The sequence below is a fragment of the Furipterus horrens genome, unplaced genomic scaffold (assembly GCF_987537825.1).
Source record: "Furipterus horrens unplaced genomic scaffold, mFurHor1.1.pri manual_scaffold_6, whole genome shotgun sequence".
Classification (NCBI taxonomy): Eukaryota; Metazoa; Chordata; class Mammalia; order Chiroptera; family Furipteridae; genus Furipterus; species Furipterus horrens.
Window position 1 is genome coordinate 188870858 of NW_028327176.1, and position 27999 is coordinate 188898856.

Below are 27999 nucleotides of genomic sequence, written 5' to 3' on the forward strand. Positions count from 1 at the left end.
AATGTCAAATGTAATCATAAAAACTGGCCTAACCTCTGCCCAGAAATGCACGTATTTTAAAATGATTAACTTAGAAGCATTTCTTTTTGTTATAGCACAACTTATATATTTCAGATGGACAAAATTAGTATCATTTACAGTATCTTAAGATAAATTGCCTTTGAATGGGAACTTCCTTTCCGGTACTTTGAGGTCTACAAGACGTATCTAGAAAATTTACTGCTGTGGAAAACGAAGACTGCTTAAATCCAACGGGGGAAGGGGTGGGCCTCTGGGCTTTTCTTTATTAACTGCTGTAACACTGTCCTCCAGGTGGCTTGAGGGAGTTTCGTATTTTCTCCAGACATCATTAGGCGCCGAAGCTCCTGCAGGACGACTTTGGTACCGTATGAATCCTGCCACTTCGCTAGCACTGGTGTGGCTCTTGGGTCGACTACTCTATTAACTATATTAACTATTAACTCTATTAACTAATGGAACTATTAACTCCATTCATATTAATTTTTGTTACAAATCTCACAAAGGGGGATGCTTCTGGGTATTTAGGTCCACATTCTATTTTAAGGCTGTATATTTGGTTTTCATCAATTGTCCGAGCCCGTGGTGACTGCTGCCATCTTGCGCCGCTATCGCTCAAAGCATTATTTTTAATGCCAACATAAAATCGCACGCTATGGTTATAGCATCATCGGTCCAATTGTTGGATATTTAGATTGGTTCCTGGTTGGCCCAGTGAGAACCAACGCTCGATCAGTGTGGGGAGGGGCCGGCCGCCCCATCTGGTGTTTGTCCTGATGGAGGTGGGCAGGGCTCTCGCGCCTTGTCAGCATTCATACTCGGAGGCATCAAGGAGGAGAGAGTGTTTTCTCGGGTTCTTTCTGCCTCTTGAATCTTAACATGTCACCAGTCCCATTCTTCCAGAGGGGCACAAGCCCCTTCCCGAGAAACACTGGAACTGGCACGGCCTGACGCACCAGGCGCTTGGGAAGGAGGGAAGAGGAGAGCTGGGCAGTCCGGGAGTTTGCAGGGCTGCTGCTCAGGTACCACCTCAACCGGAAGAGCGGGTGGGCACATGGCTTGTGCCACGCTGAGAGTGGTGTGCATCTCTGGAAGTTATTCTTGGTCTAGAAGGCCTCTTCTCTGAGAAGCCCAGGCGGTTCGGTCAAGTGAGTATCTTTGCCGAGAAGCACCTGCACACGGAGGAGAAAAGACACGCAGCACACACGGATCCGTAACGACACAGCTCCACGTTAGCTGCACCAGCCAGACGGCGCAGGCAACTAAGGAGGGGTTCAAGGATCTCAGCCCCCACTGTTTAGGGGGCAGGTGGCTGCTTTACTTGCTAAGGCAGGTCACGTACATCTTCTCTTGCTGCTTCTGGCACCATTTCATGAGACACAACCCAGACCCAGGGCCACCACAGCATCTCAGTGCCTAATCGATTAGAAATCACAAGGGTCTGCGTGGCCAGCCCATGAGGACTCATCTTGATCAATATCTCCAGTTCGGACCACACTGAAAGCTCCTGCTACTCTCACAGCAGAGGTGGCTTTCCAAGTGTCACAGCAAGAACAGAGATTTCCATTCATAAAAGATACCGAACAGCGATCAGAAAACGCACCAAGTCGTCCTCAGATTGAAAACCAGAAAAAAGAGTGCCTTCCATTTAAAAGACCTTTTTGGCAAAGTGAAAAAGTAAATGCTCACATCAGTTTGGCTTGGAGAGCGGGCAAAGCGGCCCACAGCTTGGTCTGACACCAAAGACCATGGCTTCACAGAGCCGGGGGGCTGCGGCTCAGGGCCCAGAGTCCCCCCCCCCCCCCATATAGTCTGTGACATAGCTTATCAACGCTCAAGTGGCATAAACTTACCATGGGGTCTCAGGTCAGTTCCATTCCGCACCTGGCCAGCATCACTCCTACCTTGGCCTGCTCAGGTGCTCTATGCCTGGCTGGTCTGGATTGGTTTTAATGGGCCCCCAAGAAGCGTTCTTCTGCCAAGTGATCAACACTAGCAATCTTCCTAGCTGCCCACCTGGACAGGTCCTAGGCCAGCTGGGACACCTCCGGGCTGCAGGGCAGGAGCTGGGGCTGCTCTGGAGAAAGCCACAGCTGCTCAGCAGACCCCAGAGAGGCAGGTGACCCAGCGGAGCTGGTACAGTCAAGGGGCCTGGGGAGGGGTCGGAATCCAGGGACCTGGGAGCTGGACAGAGGAGCCCCAAACCTAAAGAGAGTTGGGTGACGGGTGGTGGAAAAAGGGAGGAAGGAGAAGTGAGAGCGGCGGGTCCCTGGGCACTTCGGTCCCTTTCTTTGGGGACACTGAATGTGTCCGAGAGGCAGCAGAACGTGGTGAGAGGGAACCCAGTGCTGGGGCCCTTGCCTGTGTTGGTCCCGGCTGTGTCAGCACATTCGCTGATTACTTCAAACCGTAGCCTCGGTGACTCACCTTCCTTATCTACACGGAGGAATGGTCGTAAGAGTGGCCACTCAAACACGCGGCAGTGAGGAGTAAACATTGCTGCATGGAAAGCACTTGGAACGTGGCCACGGTCGGTTATTACTTTGGGTGGGTCCTTGGGCCTCAGCGGCAGGGGAGGGGAGGCGGTTGCAGATGTGGGATCTGCGCCGACGGGCCCCCACCCGTTTACTCCAACTTGGCCTTGGCCCTCCCCCACGCCCTCCCACGCGCTTGGCATGGCGCGCCTGCAGGGCCGCAGCTGTTTCTCCTCTCCTGAAGGGGAGACGCGGAGGCTCAGAGAGGGTAGCTTGCTCTGGGCCACACACCAGGACGTGACCTTGCACTGACTTTCTCTCCTCCATCTGCAGCCCCCCTCCACCCCTGCCCTTGGCCTTCGTGGAACTGTGGCTGTCCCTAGCAATGTGCGTGGGCCGGAGTGGGAACAGAAGGCCACGCAGGAAGCGAACACTGTTTTCCGAGGGTCTGCCCAGCACATGCTCCTCACTCGTTAGGGCCTCGCTCCACAGTGGAGCCACTGCCAGGGCAGCAGGGCCCCTGCGGGGTCAGCGAGCAGCTGTGCTCTGACCTCAGGAAGCCAGGGCTGGCTTCGGAAGCTCTGGGTGCTCCTGGACCACAGGTGGGCTGGCACATCACAGGACCAAGGAAGGAAGGGAGCAGGAGAGCTCAGTTGAGTTGCTGTCACCGAGCCATGCACCCGGGCCCTCCGCTTTGCTTTGCTCAGGCAGCCCACAAGTCCATCTCTTTATGTGAAAAGACCCCCAATGATTTATGTGGAAGGAGAGGGGAAGGGATAGAGAATGGGGGTGAGAGGGACTTAATCCTCTTTTTTTCTAACAGGTTCACATTTGTTATTCTGTCGTTCTGGGCTCTGGGAGTAACTCAAAGGCCCTGAGTATGCAAAACCATTTGGCAAAGTCTTAAAAGGACAGCCGAACAGGCGTTTCTCTTCCAAATAAGTTTGATTCCATGCTTGGATTTTTTTTTTTAATTTTGTTTATCTTCACTAATTATCTAACTTTGATTTTAATGCTTTGCCACTGAATAAATATTCCTAAATAGATTACAAAAACAGAAAAATAACATCATCCAAAACGTTACTCATACAATGCGCTCTTGCAAGGGCCCTGGGTTGAGGATGAGAAAACCTAGTTTTGCTTCTGCCCCTGCCTTAGAGGGGTGACTTTGGAAGCCATTTGCGTCTGTGAGTCCCTTTCTTCCTCTTCCTCTGTCAGATGAAGCAGGCTGGACTCTCAGGCGGGCAGTTATTATTTTGTGAATGTTCACTTTCTGTCTCCTTTTCCTCTGGTCATGGGACCCTGTGTTTCCTTTGGAGAACCTCCCTATTCCACCATTATGCATTCCAGATGGGGCTCCACCATGAGCTTGGATCGGGGGATCCCCTCTTCTGGCAGTGGGGGTGGAGAGGGATGCTTCTCCCAGCATGAAGGGACCCCTTGAAACACAATTTTTATATTTTAGAGTAAACGTGGCTAACATGAAATGAGTCCTTACTCTCTGTATGAGTTAGCTATTGCTGCATAACAAACGACTCCCTGATTCAGCAGCTTACGACAGCACACATTTATAACCTCGGAGGGGTCAGGAGGGTCAGGAGGCTGGGCAGGGCTTACCTGGGTTCCTGGCTGCAACAGCTCACTCCCCAGGCTGTGGCAAAGGTGTTGGCCTGGGCTGCAGGATCATTGGCTCCCCAGCTCCCTCTGGCTGATGGCAGAGTTTGTGGACTCCTTGCAGGGCCAAGCCTCCAGATGCTTGCCGAAGGCTGCCCACAGTGACCTGCCACATGGGCTTCTCAGACATGACCGTTTCCTTCCCAGCAGCTTCTGCATGGCCAGTGAGGGAGAGTTCACCATGTCTACAGGCAAGGGGGAGTCAGATTTGCCTTTGGAAACCTAATCAAGGAGTGGCCCCCCTGCCGTCTTGATTACGCATCTGCAGACTCTGCGCTGAGAAGACATCCAGTATTTTTATCACGGACACAGTCAGGGTTGGCAGGAGGAGGGGCTGAGGGAAGGCTGTTTGCACCACGAAGGTCAGGGAGAAACCTACTTCCTGTGGCAGCGAGGGGCCGGCCATCTTGCACCTGGAAGAAATGAATCCCCTCCGACAGGAGCAACTGCAAGGTTGAAGGGGAAAGGGTCGTTTTTCAGTTGGAAAGATAATCACGAAAAAGGTGGTTACTTTTAGAATGACAGTTTTAGTAAATTTTCCCTGATTCTTCTTTCAAATGGCTATTTTAACTTTTAAGAAATAACACTTTACAATAGTTTCATGTTGATCATTTGGGAGGATAGTACAGAGAGATTCCATATACAGTAATTTCCTGGCGTTCTGCTTCCAACTGGCCAGGGCCCCGCCGCCAGGCTCCACACGCCGTGCAGACCACGCGTCCGGTGCGGAGGAAGACGAGCAGAAGCTTTTTCCTCTTTCCTGTTGAGTGTCTCACTGGCTCACAGTTTTCAAAGCAGGGGGGTTGGGAGTGTCGTTGGAAGAGGGAGGGAGACGGAGAGGGAGTGGGCCCCGTGAACTGGAATGGTTAATGGTTAATTTCACCCTCTCCGCAAATCTTGACAGGAACTGCTGGCCGGTGTGCAGCAGGCGGCCCAGGAACGCACTGACCTCCGGGGAGAGAATGTGGCTTGTCCTTGTCCTGGAAGGGAGGTGGGACACGCAGGCTCTCCAGGATGGAGTGGACCGCGGGCCAGTTTATTATTATTTTTACTTATTGTTTTCAGAGAGAGAGAGGAAGGGGATGAGAGGCATGGAGAGAGACCTCGATTTATTATTCCACTTATATATGCAGTCACTGGCTGCTGCTTGTCTGTGCCCTGACCAAGGATCGAACCCACAACCTTGGCACACCAGGACAATGCTCCAACCAACTGAGCTCCCCCTCAGCTTCTAGTCACATCTTAAATTCCTCTACTGCAATCAAAACAGTGTGGCATTGGCATCAAGATAGACAAATATATCAAAGGAACAGAATAGGGTCCAGGAGTAAACCCAAGCCTGTAGGGACAGCTGATGTTTGCCAAAGACGCAAAAACAAAGTGGTGGAGGAAAAATGGTCTTTCCAACAAATGGTTCTGGAAAAAATTGTGTATCCATATGCAAAAAAAAAAAAAAAAAAAAAGCTTGGATCTACAACTTGCACTGTATATAAAAATTATCTCAAATTAGATCTAGACCTAAATGTAAAACTTAAAATTAGAAAACTTGCAGCAGAAAGCATAACAGAAAATCTGTTACCTCGGCTTAGGCAAAGATTTTTCACACACTAATGCCAAGACTACAATCTGTAAAATAAATTGATAAATGGTACGTCATCAAAATGAAAAACTCTGCTCTTCAAAAGATTCCGTAAAGAAAATGAAAAGAAAAGCCATAAGCAGGGAGGAAATCCTTGCAAAGCGTATATCTGAAAAGAACTGGTACCCAGAATATATAAAGAACTCTCTCAAAACTCAGCCCTGGCTGCTGTGGCTCAGTGGATTGAGCGTAGGCCTGCGAACCAAATGTCGCTGGTTCGATTCCCAGTCAGGGCACATGACTAGGTTGCACATCAGGTCCCCAGTTGGGGGCACAAGTGAGAGGCAACCACACAGTGATAAACAAAAAAATAAAAATAAAAATAATAATAAAGAAAGAAAGAAAGAAAGAACTCTCAAAACTCAGCAATAAACCAACAACTCAACCTTACGATGGGCAAAAATTAGGCAGCTAGGTAGGCGGAAGACATGAGGATGGCAAGCAAGCACGTGAAAAGATGCTCAGCATCATCGGACATCAGGGAGGTGTAAGGGCGAACCACAGTGAGGTACCCCCGCATGCCTACCGCGGTGGCTAAAACATGAAAGACTGCCCGTGCCCAGTGTTGGCGAGGACGTGGGGAACGGGAACTCCCTCGCGCTGCTGGTGGAAATGGACAACGGAGCACCCATTTTTGAAAAAGGCTTAGTGGTATCTTAACAAGTTAGACATGCGTCTACCTACGTATTTACTTAGAAAGAAAGGCATAGTCAAACACACATACAGAAACATCCCTGGCCAGCAGCCCGGATCTCCAGCCGCAGACAAGGGGACAGACCAGCGGTGGTACAGCAGAATCTTACTCAGCAACACCAAAGGATGAAGTATCGATCCATGCAACGATGAGTCTGAAAGTAATTACCGTGAGTGAAAGACTCCAGACAAAGGGGAGCGCAGGCTATGGGACTGCATTGACGGTGAAGTCTAGGAAACGCAGGCGTATCTGCGGAGGCAGCAAGCAGAGGGCGGTGGTTTGCGGGGAGCAGGGAGGGAGGGGTTACAAAGGAGAGACACAGGAAGCTTCTGGAAGGTGGATATTTTCACTGTCTTGACTGTGCTCATGGTGGCACCGACGTGTGCCTGTACCAAAACGTATCAAGTTGTCCCCTTCAGATGGGCAGTTTATTGTGTGACACTATGCATTTTATTGCATGCCAATGACCCCGCGACAAAGTGACTTAAACGTTTTAGAAATTCCCCCAATGAAGCGACTGCCAAGAGCTTTTCAGCAGGGCTCCCTCTATCGAAGGCAGAGATAAGGGGGTGCCGAAGCTGCAAACTAAAAGGGGGTGTTCACACCAAATGGACCCCGTGAGTGTTCTGCGAAGGGGTGGGGGGACAGGGAAGAGCGGGCTGGGTGACGTGTCCAGGAGCCTTCACCGCCTTTCTGAGCCGGTGCCCCCCTGCCCCTTGAGGTGGCAGCTTTGGGGAGGTCAAGGCCCATTTCCGGGGTTCCGTGGTGTGGTAGAAACCCCTGTGGGTTTACAGGGACACTCCCGGCTTTGAATTCTGGTTCTACCACACAGCGGCCACTGCGCTTGGTAGCGCTTGGCCCCTTTGGTCCGGGTGTCCGCAGTCATCTTGGGGAGACTCTGAGCCCCTTGTGGACTGTGGGGAGGACTAATGAGTTGAGGACGAAGAAGGTCTGGGCTGGAGCGGGTCCTCTATGGGCTGAGCTCTTCCTTTCCCTCTACGGGGTGTGAACCTCAGTCTCCCCAGTCAGATGTTCAGGACATCGGGTTTTTTCTTTCCTGTTCTGCTACTGAATTTAATTTCTGCTTGGAGCCGTCAATCCGTTGGAGAGTAGGAATCAGTCCTTTGGGTTGGAGCCTCTCCTCAGAGTAACTTCCTAGTCATGGGGGGCTTATGGGGGCCATGGTGGAAGTTGGGGACTGAGTCTCACCCTGGTTGAGGCCTGTTCAGATGTCTTGTCGGGCCTTTGGGAGAGGATCTGTGTGGCTCACGGTCGAGTCAGACCTCGTGCGACCCCAGGTCCCATCGGGGTGGCAGTTGGCACAGAAGTGAAGGGTGTGGGCCTGGTGATGGTGTGGACGTGAAGCCCTGCTCCCCCATATCTGTGTGAGGACAGAAACTTCACCCTCATGTGTGAAAAGCATGGGGATTCAAATAATTTAACTCATCTGGTGATTATGAAAATCAAATGAGTCAGAACTGAACACAGTGCTGGGAACGTGGTGAGTCTTCATTAAAGGACGGGAGGGTGTCCTGCCGGAGTGTGGGGCCCTGCCTGTCGTCCTGCAGGGGCTCTCTGCCCCCAGGCTCTACCAGGAAACGCAGCACCTAGTCCTTCTGACCTTAGCCCGCCACATGACCCAGGGGTGCCCAAGGACGAGGAGGGCCAGGCCCAGGCCCCAGCCTGTCAGGCTGCTCCCTGGAGGCTCCCCTCTCCAGAGAGGCCCCACCTGGGGATCTGTATCCAGGCTCGGGGAGGACGGGTGAGGGCAGCCTCATGCACTCTTCCAAAAAAATACCTTCAAAACCCTCCTCCACTGGGCTCGTGAATCTGACGCCAAGGACTGAGTCTCCACAGACCTCTGGTGATGAACCACATGTGTGGGTACCCCTGACTGAGAGTGGGGGGCTCAGGGTACAGTGACATGCGGCGGGCATCCTTTGTTTGCCTGTCCAGATGTTTGCTTCCACCTGGTTCTCTGGGGTATCCCAGGAGGTGCCTGGGGTGGAGGGGACATTGCCCAAAGAGGCCACGTTGGCACCCAGCCTCCAGGCGGGAGACGAGACCTGCTGAGCCGGCAGCTCCCAGAGCCTGGGCTTGGGCACGGCACCGCCTGTCACCTGACAATGTCCTTGGCAAAGGCCAGGGCCCAGCAGAAAGGGCTGAGGATGACCCAGGAGTAGAATCTGCTCCAACTTCGCTTCCTTCTGGAGACAGGTAACCTCTTCTAAGGTAGCTTAGCGGTGGGTTAGTAATGTTCTAGACGAGCATCTGAAGCTGGAAAATGGCTGTCAAAGAGAGATGCCCTCCTGCCACCTTGTGGTAACGTCATTCTGGGAGTTCTTTTTGTTGCTGTGGCCTGTAGGGAGCACGGACCTTTCCTGAAGAGGACAAGGGTTCGATCCTACGCAGTGTCTTACTAACAACCATTACACTCCCGATGACACACAGATTAGTGGAGTGTCAAGTGTATCATTGAGGTCCATCTTTGAGGAGTAGGGTACTTAAAGCAAACTCCTGTCTTCCCGACCTCAAGGGGCAGCGCTGGGCTCGGGGGGGAAATACATGTATGATCTGTGTCCTCTGTGAGCTGTACACATGCCGGGGAATGAGCTTTTATAGAGATATCTATATTACAAGTCCAAGAATGTCTGTGTCACACGAGGAGCTCTGGGTGCACAGGGCAAGAAGTTGATGACAGCAGGGGAGGTTCAGAGAGGGAGGTGGCACCTGAGCCCGGGGAGGCACCAAACACAGGAGGGACATCCAAGGATCTGCGTTGTGGGAGGACCCCTAGATTAGCAGCGGTGAGCAGTGACCTGCAAGCTTCTTTGACCATGCACCAATCCAACAACAGCAAAAAGTCAGCCCTGGCTGGTGTGGCTCAGTGGATTGAGCATCGGCCTATGAAACGAAAGGTCACGGGTTCGATTCCCAGTCAGCACACGTTCCTGGGTCGCGGGTCAGGTCCCACTTCTTTCTCCCTCCCTCCTCTCTCTTAAAAAAGAAATGCATTGCACTTGGGGCATTTTTTCCATAAGTTATAAGCATTTATGGATATAGCATGTCCATTGTAAGCTGTATATGAAAAGGGACAGACTAAAATAATAAAGAAAGTAGCCCTGGTACTTCTTGCTTCCCCTTCAGTTGTCCGGCCCACTTGCGATGTTGCTGGTGTGGACGTGTATGGGCAGAAAGAACTCGTAAAGGTAATTCTGAGTCATTTGCAGGGAAGGTCACGAATCAGGTACTGAAAGGACACAGAAGAAAAGGCAGGTTTCAGAAGACAGTGAGCTTGTTTTGTATATACTGAGCACCAATGAGGTCTCTCTTTTGCTTCCACAGGCCTCTGGACATTTCTGAAGGCCAGAGTGGCATAGAGTCATGTGACTCCGAGGTGGTGGTCAAGTGTGGGAGGCAGGACGTGGTCCAGGGAGAGACGACAGAGGGAGAAGAGAACTGAGCCAGGGGCAGACTCCCGGGGATGCCAGCTCCCAGGGGTGGCTGTAGTGCTGGTGCCCCCGGAAACAGACTGAGCCGGAGGGTCGTGAGCAGGTGCGTGGGGGCGCGTCTCAGGACCAACACCTGGAAGGCACGAGGAAGCAGGATCGGGTGGAGGGAGAAGCTGAACATGAAAGTGGTTTCCACGGGTCTCAGCCGATCCCGTGGGAGCTTGAGTCGCGATGGCCCGCTCAGAGATGTCAGCGGGGCGCCGGACTGGTCCCTGCGGGCTGGCGGGCAGGACTGCGTGCCTCTCCTCCCTGCTCCTCGCTCCCTGATGTCAGCTTCATCTTAAAATTGGGCACGGTGGGGACTTTGAAATCTCTCCACACTACACACCAGGGGTTTATTTTTTTTCCCCTTCCCAGGGAACTGGTTGTTAAATATTTACCAGGATGCCTACCTGTGTCCTAATGCGGTCAGGGGACAGAGCCTTTGTGTCTTTGCAGGACTGGTTGTCGGATGCAGGCTGCCCCCAGAACGGGGCCATTAGCTCGGTGGGTCAGCTGCGTTGAGGGGAGCCCCACGCCTGGAGGAGAGCACAGCTGCAGGCTTTCAGCAGGGGCGCTGCCTGCACCTGGGCAGGTCCGTGTCTTGCCTGTGAAGAGGGAACCTGGGCGGGGTCCTATGATAGTGTCGCCTTTTGTGCAACAGTGGGCTCCCCTCGTCCGGAAACAGCTCCTCCGTGGTCCCAGCTAGTCTCTGCTCCTGCGGAAGCTGAGAGGGGTAAGCTTCACCTCCCTGGCTGTAGGGGGTCTTGAGGCCGCATGCTAGCCATCATTTCCCTCCTTTTCTACCCATTCTAGAGTCCCTCCCCCCGACCCCACTCCACCCCACCCCCACGCCCAGCCAGCACCGCCGCCCTCTAGGCAGTTTGCCTGGCAGGGTGACCAGATGGTCGTCTCCAGGTGTGGAAATCCTGGTCATCATGTCCCCCTTGGGCCGTGGCTGTTGCGTGATGTCCAGTTACCATCAGAACTAGGTGAGCAGGGGAGTACAGAGGGACTCCCCTGGGGACAGACCACCGGTGGGCACATTTGTCTTCCGTTCCTCCACATGGAAGGGCAGACCCTCCTGAAGTTCAGGGTCAATCACGCCTGCTGGAGAGGTGAGTCCTTTCCTCGTCGGCTCGTCTCCCGACACAAGGACGCCCGGTGGACGCTTTCTTCCCTTGGAACCAGGGCCCCTCACCCCACAGACCCGGGATCCTTCTGGGGCCTACTCTTCTGACTCTGGCCAAGAGGGTTCCATGTGCAACGTTCTTCCAGCAGCAGGAAGAAAAGCCTGGTTTCCTGGTGGCTGGGAGCTGACCCACCAGGCTGTGGTTTGCACTCAGAACCGGGACACGGCTGTGCCCCTAAGTGCCGCTGTGGCGTGTAGAGGTCCTCCTCTCTCTCCCTAACAAGAACATGAGTGGGAAGAAGTGTGATTCCTTCTGCCCTGACAGGCCTGGTAAGGAGTAACTGGGCCACCTGCACAACTAACATCATAGCCTGTGTCGGGAGCATCTGTTTGTGATCGTCTTTCCTGTAAGTCAGCCGGGCAGGTGCTCAGCTGGCCGCCTGCTGAGCATCGCGGCACCAAGGAACAGACAAGAGTCACACACAGTAACTGTGTTTCATCGATGCAGGTGCTCTCAGTAGAACATCAACACGCATTAATACCCTACTCACTCTCTAACAACCTAGGAGAAATATAACACGCACACACAGCAGTCAGTGGGGACCAAAGCTCAGTCTGCAGGACCGGGAGACAGCGCGGTGGGCAGAGGAATGTCGGCGTCTCGCAGGGAAGGATCTCCGGAGCCAGGTGGGCAGCAGGGCAGGTGAAGTCCAAGTCCAGCAGGGCCGAGCCTCCGGCGGCCGATGCCAAGGGTGGTCAGCGTGGCGTGGGGCAGCGCTCCGGTGTGTGGGGCTCGGTTGTCTTGGCGGTGGTCTGGAGCCTGCCTCAGTTATACCTGAGAAGTGGTGTGCTCCACCCTTCTGGGTCCTTTGGTAACTGTCTTGGCGCCCCTGATGCCAAGTGTGGAATTTGTCCAGGAGCCTATGGGTTGTACATGGCTGTTTCGCTTGACACCCCTGCTGGCAGGAGCGGAATTTCCCCAGGAGCCTATCAGTGGGCAGTCCTGCTCTGCAGACATGGCCGTTCTGATCACATGGGTGGATAGCTTAGCTGTGTCTCCTGCCCGGATGTGTCTGCTCTGACCACGTGAGTAGATATCTCACGTGTGTCCCTTGCCAGATGTGTCCTTAAGCAGTTTCCCTCTTGAGCCAAAGTGTCATGGCTGACTGGCAGCCATCTTGGTTGACATGAGTGACTCCACTTTGTTTTATCTACTTCATGCTGTCTTGATCGGACCGATGCCATTTTATTGGTCCTGCTCTCCACAGCTTGTTGATGTTAGGGATGGAGCATTCCCTCCTACCTCCTGTGTAATACTTTCTCTCCCGTTAGCAAGTAAAGCACATTCTCTTAAGTAAACTATGTCACAAGCAATATGACATCTTCCTCACGGACCTTCCTGTTCCTCATACACTCCCACCCTGTTTTGGTGTTTCTAGCCCCAATTTCTACATAAGGCAAGGCGTCTCTCTCTTAGGAGTACAGAATTCTCAAAATGAGATGAATTTTAATTCCGTTACAATGCCGCAACCACACAATTATCAAAGGTGGAGAAGAGCAGAAAGGGAAGAGGAAGATGTCATCATTCCCAAAATAGTAGGACGACAACAATAGGCTGGATCTTATTATCAGAGTGCCGCGGGGCTGGGGGTGCCTTTGCCTCTAACTAGGTTGTGGGTGCTTTGAGGCTTCTGACGTCCATGGTGCCTGCCACAGCTAATGAGGGATGGCAGGGGGCTGGGGATGGCCGATGCTGGGTTCAGTCACTCAATTCTTGCCAGAGGAAGGTTCACTGGATTGACTTGATTTTCAGCCTCATAATGAATAGGCTGTAAAGGACTGTTCTGTTGCATGGCCCAGTCTTTCATGTTAGGTCATTTTTCCAAACACCTGACCTAAAACTTCCTCTTGGCATTCATCCCTCTTTTCTCACTCAGTGCTCAGGGAAAGTACAAAATACTGACTCATTGGAAAGTTACTTTCTCATTCAGTTATTTATCAACTATTTTATTTAGTTCTTCTTATGGGCATAGCATTTCATTAGTCACCTATTACGGCAACTGGTACAATATAAGGGTACCTTGCTTTATCCAGAATAGGTATGTTCTCCATTGTGTATGTGCCTGGTCTTTATTATTATTATTATTGCTAACATATATCTCACATGTCACATAATTTGCCTAGTTAAAAATTTTAAGTATATTCACAGATATGTGCAACTACCAGCATAGTCAATTTTAGAATATTTTCATCACCTCAAAAAGAAATCCCATATACTTTAGCTACCATGGCCCCACCCCCACCATTCCCCTCCCCCTTAAGCAATCATTAATCTATTTTCTCTGCAGATTTCCCTTTTGTAGACACTTTGAATAAGTGGAATTATATAATATGTGGTCTTCTGTGTCTGACTTCTTTCACTTAGCATGCTGGTTTCAAGGTTCATCCATATGGTCAGTATTTCATTTATTTTGATGGCTGAGTGATATTCCATTGTATGAATGTACCACATTCTATTTAGCCATTTGTTGGCTGATGAAAATTTGGGTTGTTGCCACCATTTGACTATTATGAGTCATGTGGCTGTAAACTTGAGTTTTTATGGGGACACCTGCTTTCGTTTCTCCTGGGTATATACCCAGGTGGAAGATGGCTGGGTCCCATGGTAAACATTTGAGAAACTGGCAGACTATTTCCCAAAGGGACTGTGCCATTTTCCATTCCCCCCAGGAAGTGTGTGAGGGGTCCGATTTCTCCACACCCTTGCCAACGCTATTAGCTCATGTTTTGATCTTAGCCACTCTAGTGAGCAGGAAGTAGTCTCTTGTGGATTTGATTTGCCTTTCCCTGATAACTCATGACCCCAAGCTCCTCTTCATGTGCTCACTGGCCATTTGTCTGTCTTCCTTGGAGGGATGTGTGTTCGTATCCTTTGCCCATTTTTTAAGTTGGGTCATTTGTCTTATTATAATTGAGTTGTAAGAAAAGGTGCCTGGTCTTTTAGGGAAGCTAATATTTAAAGCAGCATATCCCAGTCTTGGGGCACATGGTCCTCAGGAGTGTCTCATTTGCATTGTGTTATTTTAAAACATTTCCAAAGAGTGTACATATGCTGATCGGGAGGCCTCACAGTCTAATCAAATTCCCAGGTGCCCTCGCATCACTCAGGGAGTGTCACAGCCCAGAGTGGTCACGCGAGTGGCGTTGTGCTCACCGGGAGCCGATGCCATCCAGTCTTTCAGATGGCAATGCACAGCCTGACCCAGAGGACAGAGCCGCGTGTCAGGCAGCCGTGGTGACGGTCACAGCCGGTGGGCACGCAGCCTCAGATAAGAACACGGAGTGAAGGAAGCAGTTACTGGAGACCAACCGGCCTCCCTCGTCGCCCTTAAAAGATTTCCGGGACGGGAGTCTCTGAGGGGGGAATGAGACAGGCTAGGAAGCCAGGACAGGTGAAACAGGGAAACCGAGACAGATCGTTAAATGGCCACCCTGTAAACTGCAAAATCCTGCCCTCCCTAACCAAGGATGCCTAAAAGTAAGTGGTTTACACCTTTCTTCCCCAACCAGAGGGTAAATAGCTAACTCACCCTACGCAGGGAGCTAGAGAGCAGACATCCAGCAAGGGTCTTTTGTGCCAACTACGCTCAAGAACAAGATGACGTTAGGGGAATAGATCTCATTTTGGTGCATCAGCATAAAGCTGATGAACATTCTGTTGAGGTCCTTCTCTAAGACCTCCCTAAACCCCCAGCCTTTAAAACCCTCACGATGAAAGACCCAGAGCCTGCTCTCCATCCCGGGAGCATGCCCACACCTTACTCTCCTCTCAAGTGGGCATCCCCTAAACTCTAAGGGACCCCACGAGACTTGCAACAAGGGGAGCAGTGGGCAGCGGCAGCTTGTCCTGGGCTCACCCCTGAACCTGTCTCCAAGGCCCCCTTTTCCCTGACTTCCCAGGGAGCCAAAGCAGCCCTGCCCAGGCTCAGGCTCTCTCCTGTTGCTTCTCCTGGCCTAATCTTTTCCTTGTTCCACTGTCCCCAGCTTTAGTGAATGTACTCTCAAAACTAAATTTTTAAAAAAGCGTATAAAGTGACATGCCAAATCATGTATTCATTCAACTAGCCGTTGATATTTTGTTGGTGGTGACCTATGAGAACTGGCTTCACTTATTGCCTCTGTAAATGCACACTTCCTTATTCAAAGAGGCCACCTGTATCACCATTACTCTTCAGCATTCTTCAGGCTACAGATAATCCACTTCATTTTCTCATATTTGGTTATTCCTTCTCCTGCTCTCTCCAGCAAACCTGCAACTTGCACGAAGCTCAGGGTTATGATCTGGACACCGTGGTCTATCGTTGGGCTTCACCAGTGGGGGCGCAGATGGCTAGTTTATCAAAGCTTCCCCGCGCCCTCTCCCTACTGCGAGCGTCCCGCTTAGACAGGACCCCCTCCCTCCTCCGAGTCATGGACGCCACTTCCTTTCCTCGTATGGAAGAATTTTAAAGCTGTGCTAAGTGCTGTTCTCTCTGGACTCCCCCGCTCACGTACGTGTACCTTGCCCACTCCTGCCTCTTGACCTCAGCTCTTTTCTCTCCCGTACCGCTCTTCTGTGAAGCCTTCCCTAAATCTGCTGAGCATTACTCATTTCTGGCCTTGACCTCCCAGTGCCCTTTTCTGGAGTCCTCAGTTGGCTGCTTTTTGAGTTGTCTGCCTGTTTATCCATTTGTGCAACGCACATTTGGCAGGTGCCTCCTAAACCCAGGTGCGTGCTCAGAGCAAGGGTGTCACCGTGAGCACGACAGGGGAAGTCCCCGCCCCCAGGGAGCTCCCCATCCACTGGGTGGCTCTCGAGTGGAAATGCTCCGAGTGGAAGAGAAGAGAACGGAGTGCTGAGATAGAGGACGTGAGGCAGAGGGAACAACCGCTTAGCTCCGCGGCCGGGGCCTCACCAAACTTGAGGAGGCGCCAATTGGCTCTGCTGGGAGGGAGGGAGATCCTGGCAGAAGAACCGATGCACGTAAGCCTTGAGTCAGGACAGAGCTTGGCAAGTGTGCCGTTCACAAAGGAGACCAGTGGGACAAAAGCTGAGGGAGAGAGAGGCGGGGCCGGGGAGGGAGAACCAGTTCACGGTCCCGTGGGCCAGAGGCCGGAGTTCGGGGTGATTGCCAAGTGCAGTGTTTAGCAGGAGATTGCCGTGACCCGGTAAAAGGCATGAATTTCTCCATCTGTTGGGCTCACTTGGGTGTGCAGAAGTGGGACTTCTTAACACTGAACCCTACTTGGCTGACCACTTCTCGTTTCTCCTGATGGAGAACTTGGTCTTGCTGTAACTCAGTCACCTCCGGTACGCAGTCTCTTTCAGGAAACAACGTGGCCAACTCCGGGCTCTCTCTAACCTCGTCCCCTTCTCCTGCCTCCATGGGCGGCTCCCACACTGTCCTGCGGTGGGGGAGGCACTGTGTGGTCCTTAGCCTTCCTGGTCTTGCTGTCCCCCAAGGCCACCCACATTTGACCGACTTTGGTGGTCTCTGTCGCAACCAGCAGAGCCCCATTCGGGACCCCCAGCTTTGCTGTGAAGCCTCCCTGCCTGAGCATCCCAGCTCAGAGACCCAAATACTCAGGTGCCGTCTGTAGGCTCGGAAATTCGGGGGGGTTGCCGCCTTGGGCGCTCCGCCCAGGGAGCCAGGCGTGATTCAGGTTGCGTGGAACTTCTTCCCCACTTTCTCGGCCACCCCATCCCAGTCGCCAGCCCAGAAGGCAGGGGCTGTGCCCTTCCCAGAGACCACCAGCGTCTGCGAGGACTCTGAGTTTTGTTTTTCTCACCTGCAGGTGGCACGCTGCCTTTAGAGTGGACAGTGGCTCTGTGTGCTTCCCTGTGTCGTCCACCCTGAACGCAGCGACCCTAGTCCTGGGAAGTGTGGTGGGCCTCGCGGGTCCACCTGGGGCTTAAAAACAAGTTCTATCCCAGAGGCTGCCTCTGTCAAAGGGGAGGCCTCCCTTTCGCCTCTCTCCTCTCTCTGATCTCGGGGACTTGGGAGCGTCCTGTCCCAGACAATGGAACTGGCAGTCGGGAGGCACAGGTGTGAATTGACTGAAACCAGCTACTCAGCGGGCCAAAGGCTGGCGGTCCTCCGCAAGGGCCCGCGGGAGGCTGGGCCCTTCTTCCTCTCTGGGTCCCAGCTCCCGGCACACGCAGCTCAGCTCTGGGAGCTACAACCTAGCTCTCCAAACCTGCCTCTGAACCTTTGGTCTGAGCCTGGAAGCTGAGTATTTGCAAACTTTGCTCCTGATATGGAAGTGGGTGATTCGGGCCCCAGGGCTTGGAGGAGAGGCCCGGAGGTGCACAGAACTCTCAGGTGGGGGTGGGGACCTGAGAGGGAAATTCTCTGGCAAGTGCTTTGAATTCTGATTCTAGAGCCTTCTGAACGTTCTAAAACTTCCCAGGGCTCCCAGGGAGCCCCAGAGGATGGAGGCAGGCCACTGAGGAGGCTGGAGCTGATGGTGGCCTGGCCCGAGGGTGGCCTTGGAGACAAAAACCAGAACTTTCGGGGGATCTGTTCTGTACTGGTGGACACTGCCATCCTGTGTGTTCCTCTAAGTCAGGGACCTCATCTCCATATTTCAAGGACCCTTGGAGGCCAGTTGTGCATGCTTGTGGAATTCACCAACGCTATTAGCCTTTTCAGCTTTTCAGGATCATCTTGATTATACTCTTGTTCTGCCAAAGACTAGCCATTCCACATAAATTTTGATTAATGGCAACAACTAGCCAAAGAAAGCAGATGTCTTCTGTAAACATTCTCAAGATCCAGTTTATCTCCAGAATAGTCACCTCCTGAGGGAATAGTCCCTCCAGGAAGGGACCTGTTTGCAAGTGATTAGGCAGTTAAGGAAGCTATGTAATTAAAGGGGAATGTACTTTTGCTGTTCCTTCTTGAAAAGTGTCTGGTTTCTCTCTCTAGCCTAAAGCCAGCAAGTTCCAGCGCTCCTGCGTTTGGGAAAATGCGAGTCTGCTCAGCCTTGGCAGAGCCCACGCAGGCTGTCTCCTTCTTGGACCAGAAAGGGAAGGTTTGCTGAAGGGATGCCAAGGCCAACGGGAGACACACCCCTGGTGCTTGCACGCCTCCTGCCGAGATTTCCTGTCTCTTTGGTGGCAGGTCCGCCTCTGCTTTGGGAACCTTTGCACCATCTGCATTCAGTCTGCAGGACAGGAAACCGTGAGGCAATAATCCATATATAATTAGCCCAGCCCACCCAGCCGTTTCTGACGCCCGAAATGGAACCCTATAGCATACACTCTCAGGAAACAGAAAACCATGTCAGAAGGCCCAATGGAGCGATTTCAGAAACTCTAGGATGGCTTGGAGCAAAGCATAGTGTTCAAGATGGAAAATGGAGTTTGCAGGAAAGGGGCGGGTAGAGCAGCTGGTTTGCAGGAACCATTTTCTGGAGTCGCAGCCTGTAAGGGTGCGCATTTTTCTTAACCTAAAGAGAAGATGATTCTTCGAGGAGAACGTCCGTGGGCCTGGACCGCGGAAGACACTGCTTTTGTGTGTTTTGCAACTAGTTCTGAACAGGAGCGCCGGCGGGACCTATCGAAACAGACCCGTCAGGAAAATGTTTTCTAAAGCCGAGGGCGTCCTCGCCACTGTCAGGGGGCTTTATAAAAATATTTTGAAGACTGGGAGGTGGCTTCCGGACAAATGTTGGAGAGGCGAGGTCTTGGAAAGTAGGCACGGAAGCATCTAGATCTGGAGTTCCTAAACCTTCTGGTCTCAGGAGTCCTCCACAGTCTTAAAACTTTTTGAGGCCCCAAAGTGGTTTCTTTTTTTTCTTTTCTTTTCTTCTTTTTTTCTTTTCTTTTCTTCTTTTTTTTTCTTTTCTTTCCTTCTTTTTTTCTTCTAATGTGAGTTCTATCTTTTCGTGTTTCCCATATTCAAAACTGAGACCGAGGCATTAAAAAGATAGAGTGATACTAAAACCCCCATGGTGTTCACTGAGAGCAAGGAGGTCCTCACACCTCAGGTCGCCTTTGGGAAGTACTGCTGCAGACTCCCGAACGAGTGAGGGGCAAAGCCCACCTTGGCGTTGTTCTAAAAAGGCCTTTGACCTCGCAGACCTTGAAGGGCTCTCAGGGCCTCTCAGGGTTCCTCAGACCACACTTGGAGAACTGCTGATACAAAGCCACATAAGTGGCTCCTGGGTCCCTGCGGGGCACCATGGAAGAACTGAATTCTGCACACAGGGGGACACTCAGTGGGTGCTGTTTAGTTTAAAATCTAGACCCCAAAGAAAGGGATTAAAAACACGTCCCTCAGAGCAGCAAGAGAGCAGCAGACTGGAATGTCTGCTAATACAATACTTTATCTGCTTTTTCAGGGCACTCAGTAGGTTGCCTGGTCACTGATATTTTAAAAGCGTGGCCACACCGATACCATTTTGGAGCCCTTAATATATGTCAGGTGCTGTCTGTGTGCTCAGGGCAGTGTTAGGCGCGTTAATCAGCCATTCCTGATTATTCAGAGCTTACAGATGAGGAAAATGGAGTTGAGGGTGATTAAATCATCTGTACGGCCCAGACAAAATGCAGGAGAGTAGGGTTTCAAACCGAGGATGCCTTTTTGGAAGTCCAGGTGCTGAACCACAAAACCACAGTGCATCCGACAAACACATCTGTCACTCAAGGTCCTGTGGGGAAAGGCTCACTCATGTAGCTCCACCAGGTAAGGCCCGCACATCTAGATCCACGAGGAAAAGCTCACATGTCTGGATCCACTAGAAAAAGCTGACACATCTAGGTCCACCAGGAAAGGGCCCACACATCTAGATGTGTGTCACTGGTCAACCCCTCTTGCCAGGTTGATTTGACATCCATTAAGTGTTGTTAACATGCTTGGTGTTGTACTAGATCTTACGGGGCACATACTCTGTGGGCATGAAACACATACAAAATGTAGCCACTGTCTTTGAACTTACCAAGATGATTGCACACAAATGGAAAGCTAACTCACGACACAAGTTAGTTGGTATGTGGCAAATCCTCGGCAGAGGAGCGGGAGGCCCCCGGAGCAAGAGGGAGTTATGGAGGCGGAGCGTGTGTGCAGGGCTCAGAGGAAGGGGAGCCAGTTTACAGGAAGAAAGAAGGGAACTGGACTCCGAAACTCGGCTTCAGCTGGAGTCCCAGTTCTGTCATCAATCAGATGTGTGAACTTGAGCCCGTTTTAGAACTTCCAGGGTTTGGGAGCGGTGTGTGCACTGGGGACATCTCCAGGCACGCTGACGCCAGCTCTGGCTCCCCAGCTGCTCCTCTGGGCGGGGTGTTGCCCCTTTTCTCGCTCACGCCCCAGGCGCCGGTCCCCAGAGCCCTGCTACCCCGATGTGGCAGGTCCCACCCTCCCCTGGACTTGGGGTCCCAGCCAGCAGCAGGACACGAAGGCTCGCGCTTTTTTTAAGCTTCTGGCAGGCCCACGCTTTTTTTCGTGGCGTTTCCCAACTGAGTCATTCTCCTGGGACCTCCTTTGAGATCTCGCAGCCCTCTCTCCGGCTCCAGGCCCCCCACTTCCTGTGCTGCAGCCCCAGGCAAGTTTCTTTAACCTCTTGTGAACCTCAATTTGCTCATGCGTAAAACCGAAGACGATAATGCCTTACGGGGCTGTCGAGAAGGTTAATGATTGTCAATCACCCAGCATAATACGATACTTGGCGCAGCATAGGTATGTGGTAAATTAGAAAGGCTATTTGTTAATTTATTACCAGTCTCTGGTATACTGTACCTATGACATAGTTGCAAGCAATACAAGTTATGAAATGTCATATTGGATTAATTTGTTTCTTTGTTTCGAATTTCAAATCATCACGAAATTGGGTCCTCATGGAAAAATAAAAAAGAAATCGAGAAAAAAAAATATTGCTAGTTGTGCTAAACCTCTCCAGGGGGTGGGATGGGGAGAGAAGAGCAAGAGACCGTGAATGTTGAAACTTTATAAGGTGCTCAGCACGTTGCTTTTACTAAATAAACACACATCCCTATTTATACTTTTCCCCCCTATTTATACATTTTTGATACTAGAGAATATGACCTCCGAGGACTAGTAATATCTAGTATATAATGATTTACTCAGCGAGAAAAGTTGTTTGGTCAAAGAAGACTGCTTTCTGCCTCCAGGCCCACACCCCTCGAACTCCGGTTTCTGCCTTGTTATTTTCCAGAAAAGAAAGGAAGGAAGGAAAGAAGGGAGGGAGGGTGGAGGCAGGCCCCTGCTTTGTAAGGAACGCCAGTGCATCACTTTGACAGGCTAATAATTACTGTTGGTTTCCTTCAAGTTTGTTCTAATGTGGGTTGGGAATCTCACCCTAAAAAAATATAGTTTGCCATTTTTTAAATTGTTGAAGAGAAATAAAGGGTTTTCGTTTAAAATGGAACATATGTGTCAGAAAGGCCTGTGTAGATAGTCCATGTTGTTAGGGTGGTCAGTGCGGCGGGCCGTGAAGGAATTCACAGGGAGAAGAAAATGCAGAGAGCAAAGTTTTTATTTTACTTTCCCCAAGAGGGAAAGGGCTGGGTGCGGAGATTTGCGGCAGCACCGAGGGGTGAGGGCTTTGAGCTTTTATTGGATTATACTTGGATTATAAAAAGGGGGGGGTGTTGCTGTTGTACGGCCCCTGGGCTGCTGCGGTGGGCAGGGGGGCAGGGGGGGGTGGCAACCCAGGAGGTTTGGGGTGGTTTTGCATGAGCTGCAGTTTGTTCCAATGTTATCTTTTCCTGTGACTGCGGGAGCAGTGAGTCATGTTCTGTTCTTGCTTTCCAGTAATTTCCAGTCCTGAGGACAGAAGCTCAGACGAGTAACATGGCAGTCGTGTTTACCAGGGTCATGGGCCTGCTCGGCAAATGGTGCCCCCACGGCAAACGACGCTGGCTTTGTCCTTTCCAATGGGACAGGTCCAGGAATGGGTTGGGGGAGGGGTGTCTGGCGACTGTTTTAATATAGGTCATACTGGAACATTAGGGGTAGAGCTCCTTAATTTATTTTTCAGTTACGGTTGACATTCGGTATTATTTTATATTAGTTTCAGGTGTGCTTTGTAACTTACATGCCATGGTGACATTATTCCATTTAGATTTCATAACTACTCTTTGAAGGAGGTTTTCACTTCGGATGCTTTTAGCTGAAATAACAGATTACCCAATTCAGAGTTAATAAAGAGAAGTTGGAAGGATTTTTTGTTTGTTTGTTTGTTTAGCTCACATGAAAAGAAACCTCGAGAAAGGCTTTTCTCTGCCACCCACATTGTCAAATCGGTCCTACAGCTGGTAGGAAAGCCACTAGAGGTCACTGGGCCTCTCAGGATTCTTGTCCCTGCCTGGGCCAGCTTCATGCAGCAGCGTTTCCTTAAGAGCAAGGATGGTGGCTTCCCAGAAGCCTGCCGTAAGGTCTCATTGGCGCGGCATGGCTTGGGCATGCTCATTTCTGAGCTAATATGGCCCAGGGGATACACATCTTTGATTGGCTTAGACTAACCAGCTGGGGTGTAGTAGCTACTGAGCACTCGACCCCAATGTCCACCGTATGTTCCCATTTTCTAGATCAAGGGTTGGCAAGCTAGGGCCTGAGTACCCGATCCGGCTGAATGCCTGTTCTTATAAAGTTTTATAGGAATACAGCCATGCTCCTTTGCTCATGTGTGTTGACCGTGGCTTTCATGCTACACTAGCAGAGTTGAATAGTTATGGCAGACTGTGCAGTCCACAAAGCTTAAAATATGGACTCTCTGGTCCTGCATTGCCCTGGCTGGTTTAGTTCAGTGGATTGAGCGTCGGCCTGCGAGCTAAGTGTCGCTGGTTCGATCTTCCAGTCAGGGTACAGCAGAGAAGGAAAACTCTGACTCCAAAAAACCTCCGCTGCCTTGCGGCATACCTCTTCAGGGGAAAGGCTAAGGGAGTAAACCCCGACAGAAAATCCGGAGCCGGAGTCCCTAAGGCGGTTTGACGTTGTAGTCAACACCGGCAACTCCTGCGGCGCACCTGAAGCCAAGCTGTATCGACTCCGTCTTTCCCTTGGACCCTTCAGCTGCGAAGAGAGGGGGGGTCTGCTGCATGGGCAACAGCAGACCCTCCATATTACCCTGCCCAGGCTCTGTAGCTTCAGCGTCATCACAAGATGTCGATTCAACACGGGAGGAGACAGATACCATGTCACTCCCGAGTTGGACTGCACAGCCATTCTCGGCGGTGCAGATAGACTCTTAAGAAGCTACACCATCGTCTCTCGAGACGGACGGCTGCCGACGACGACGACGACGGTCCTGCATAGAAAGCTGGCTGACCCTTATTGTAGAAGCAAGTGTGGTTGAAGGTTCAATGACCTGTCCTAAGTCACAGAACCAAAAAGAGGCAGAGACTAGAGTCTAACTCAGAGGCCCAAAGCTCTCCGCTACTGGCTCCATGCAGAGAATTTCTTGGGAGAGGTTTGCGTTTCTGGCGATGGGCGCCAATGCAGTCGTTTGCACGCAGCTGCGCCGAGGCAGGCCTGCCAAAATCAATCTGTCTGCAATGACTAATTCAGTTCTTGGGAACAACGAGTTCATGTGCTACTATACACAGGGGAGCAGGTTAGGGCATGAGAAACCTAAAAGAATATTTTACAGTTCACAATGGTTTGACATGCCGTTTAAAAAATTAGACAAATACCAACTGGAACAGAATTTAAAATTTTCAGTAACCATCGGGATGAAATTAAAGATTTTCAAAACTGTAAGTTCACATAGATGACATGCTGATCCACGTTTCTCTGATGGGTTCTGTTCACAGAAAGTTAGTTTTAAAAATGAAGGAAAAAATGGTGAAATGAATGAATATAGTGTTCACAAAAAAGGCACACCCATAATATTTGTTTTTCCTTTATTATGCCTTCTACACCCCTGTTCACCTTCCTCTCTGACTTCATATAGGACCCCGTCTCCAGGATGGCCCCCAACACCCTCACCTGCTGGAATTTATGCTCTTGGGTGGTCCCCCCCGCTTTATATGAGGGTTGGTTGGTGTGACCGATAGAATACGGCCGACGGGAGGGCATGCAACTCTAAAGCTTTGTCATGGAAGGCTCACTGATTCCACCTTGGTTTCCTGACTTGCTTGCTCTGGGGGAAACGCAGTCCCCAGGCTGTGAGGATACCCAAGCAGCCCTGTGGGGAAGACCCGGCGGCGAGGAACCGAGACCTGCCACCGCCAGCCGTGCCAACTTGCTGCCATGTGAGGGAGCACCTTGGAAGTAGGTCCAGCCCCAGTCAGACCTTCAGATGACAGCTACCCAGGCTCACATCTACCTGCAGCCTCAGGAGAGTCCCTGGACCAGACTGCCCTACTGAGCTACAGAACGTGCAAGACAAAATATATGCTTATTCCTATTTGAAGTCGTCAGGTTCTGGGATAATCTGTGAAGTTGCAATAGATCCCTAATACGCATGTTCCCATATTAGGTCAAAAGAGTGGGTGGTAGAGTAGGCGGGTAGGTCAGAGCGAAGGGTTAGCCACGAGACAAAGGACAAAGAAGGAGGCAAGTGAGAAATTGAATGAGGTGACAAGTAGGGGAAAAACCAGCCCAGGCTGGTGTGGCTTAGTGGATTGAGTGCCAGCCTGCGATCCCCAAGGTCGCCAGTTCGATTCTCTGTTGGGGCACCTGCCTGGGTTGCAGGCCAGGTCCCCAGTTGGGGGTGCGAGAGACAACCGATGTATCTCTTGCATGTCAATGTTTCTCTCCCTCTCTTTCTCCCTTCCGTTTCTTCTCTCTAAAATAAATAAAATCTTAAAAAAAAAGAAGGGGAAAAAAACAAAGTATGTACAGATTTTTCAGAGTAGTACAAGTTCATTATTCTGATAACAATAACAATAAGTAGCTTAAAAAATTTTTTTTAATTGAAAAAATTTTTTTTAATAAGTAGCTTTAATTGAGCACATACTATGTGCCAAAGCACTGTGGTGGTATCTGTAAGGACACTTTCTTTAAGGGACCTTGGGATCTGATTTCGTGGTTTAGGAAATATGCACCTTAGACTAAGGGAAGAGGAAGAGGAAGGGAATGATGGAATGAAGTAAAAAGGCTAGGGTATAGAGGACATTGAAAATGGGCTACGCAAAATATATACTTATATAGAATTTTAAAAACTTGGCACGGTAAGGGGAAAATGCTGAAAACACCCATGTGTGTCATATAACAATGACACTTTTCCTCTTTTCCCAACTGCATTTGGTTCTTCCCTCTCATTCGGCAAAAATCTGTTCTGGGTACTGAGCTGTCACCGTGCCGTCACCGTGCCAGGCACTGGGAGCCAGCCCTGAGCAGGACAGTCCCCAAGCTTGTGTTCTAGGTGGCTCTTCTCCTTTTCAGTCGATGGCGTGGCCACATGCCACTGCTCCTACAAGAAACCTGTGGGGAGCCCTCGTTCCCCTCTCTTCCAGCCTCCGCAGTGAGTGGCGGTCTGATGGGCACTTCTCGCTGTCCTCCGTTTCCCCTGCTGCCTCACCGGTCCACCAGTCTCCTAGAGCCACCGCGGCAACGTACCATAAACCGGGTCGCTTAGAGCGACTGACATTTTTGGCCTCACGGTTCTGGAGGCCAGAAGTCCTATAGCGAGGTGTCACAGGACCGGGCTCCTCCGAAGGCTCCCGCGGGGTCCGTTTCAGGGTCTCTCTTTAGCTTCCGGGGTTCCTTGGCGGGATCACAGTCCCAATCGTCAGACCCTGTTCCACCCAGTGCGTGGCTGCCATTTCACATGATGTTCTTTTTGTAAGGTGTTAACAAAGAGACCACGGGCCCCAAATGGAGTCACTTATGCGAAGCCACATGTCACTGAACTGAGACTTAATACCTAACAGTTACAGTTTCCGCCTCTCCCAGGAATGGAGTCTTAAACCAGTCAATCTGGAATTACCTGGTCAGCACTGGTGATAGACCCCTGAGTCCCCAAAGGAGGGTGGCCTTGCCACGGCCGGCCTGCTGTTAAATAGTAGGGCTTCCTTGTTCCACCCACTCCTGCCTGTGAAAGCCTTTCATTTCATTCAGCTCCTGCGAGTCCCTCGGGGTATGCTAGATTGGATACTGGCCCATTCGTGAATTGTTGACTAAAGCCAATTCCATCTTTCAAATCTGCCCAGTTGAACTTTGTTTTATAAGACACCTGTCATATTGGATTAGGGCCCCACCCTACTCCAAAATGACATCATCTTACCCATTCCATCCACAGCAGCTCTACTGACAAATAAGGTCACGTTCTGACGTGCTGGGGGTTGGGACTTGAACATCTTTTGGTGGGGGTACTACTCAGCCCGTAGCACCTGGTTGTGTGTCACTGTCTTTCAACCAGCCTCCCTGCCTCAGGTAGCCCTGCACGTGTCTGCCACATCTGCCCTTCAGAGCGCGGTCAGCGTCATGTAGCTAAAATGAAAATTAGATCTTGTGGCTACTCAGCTAGAAACCCTCAGAGTTTCCCTTCTTGCGAGCAAAGCACAAAGTTTCTCAGAACCTGCCAGAGCCTCCTTCCCGGGCCCCACCCACGCCAGGCCTTCACTTCCACCTGTGTTCTGGCTTCCTCAGCTCAGATGATCTTGGGGAATTGGAGTGATTCATCCTGACTGAGTCAGACTTACAGGAAGTTCTGTCTCCCCTAGTTTTCCGTAGGTAACCGTTGGGTTGGCCAAAAAGTTTGTTGAGTTTTTTCCCTACGATGGCTCTACTGGTGCTTAGCTGTCTTTAACTTCATTCAAAACAATTTTGTTAGATGGTATTGTGGCAGCTGTCATATCAGCGTGCATTTAAACAACACTTATCAAAACTGGGGGATTTCTGTGCAGCCATTTTAATATTGAAGATGGAAGAAAATATGTAATGTTTTTGGCATATGATGCTTTATTATTTCAAGAAAGGTAAAAATGCAACTGAAACACAAAAAAAGGATCTGTGCCGTGTATGGAGAAGGGGCTGTGACTAATCAAACGTATCAAAAGCAGGTTGTGAAGTTTCTTGGTACTATTGACATTTTGGCCAAATAATTCTCTGCAGTGGGGCCGTCTTATGCATTGGAAGGTGTTTAGCAGCCACCCCCCACCCCGGCCTTTACCCATTAGAAGCTGGTAGAGGAGAGAGCCCACATACTTAAAATATCTGAACCAATCAGGTTATTGGTGAAAAATGAAAAATGTGTCTTTTATTTTACGGAAAACAACAAATGGACTTTTGGCCAATCCAATACCTACCGACTTACCACACAGGGTAGTAAATGGTTTATTTACTCATCTCTCTTCTTAAATCCGTGAGTCCCGTGAGGCAGGACCGTGCCTTCTTTGTACCCTAGTGTCACGTATGGTGCTAATTTAAAAGTACTCCATCTGTCTGCGGAATTCACGTCCCTGTCTCCCCTTGGAACTGTGCAGTTCAACAAGTGACCTCATTCCCGTCACGGGTCTGGGAGAGAACTTCGTCTCGCGGGCCCCTGCTGGGCCAGGTCTCACGGTTTGTCTTCAGTCACAAGCTGCCCTCGGAGAGGACAGTACAGACTGAGGACACCGTGGCACTGATCTTGAGCCAGAAAATGGTTTGCTTAAAAGGACACCTGCTCCCTCTCGGAAGGCTGCCTCGCTCCCTAGCAGAACTTACATCATGGACGTCTCTGGCTGATCTGAGGCCTTTTCTCGCCGACTCCAGCCTGCAGTGCTGTTCTTGCCGGGCCTGCCCGCAACACAGCGGCCACCATTCCTTAGCACGTGCTTCTTACACGCGCGCTCCACGCAGCTCTGCAACGGAGTCCTGCAGGACCTTTCTCCGCCAGCTCGGACCCCGGAAGTCCTCTGGTTCTCTTTCTTCATCTCTGCCCCTCTT

The 27999-nt window shown here is 51.0% G+C and overlaps 1 pseudogene; it reads right to left on the reverse strand.

The window, feature by feature from the left end:
* Positions 1-286: 286 nt before the first annotated feature.
* LOC150008036 (ubiquitin-conjugating enzyme E2 variant 1-like) lies at positions 287-27986 on the reverse strand (annotated as a pseudogene).
* Positions 27987-27999: the final 13 nt, after the last annotated feature.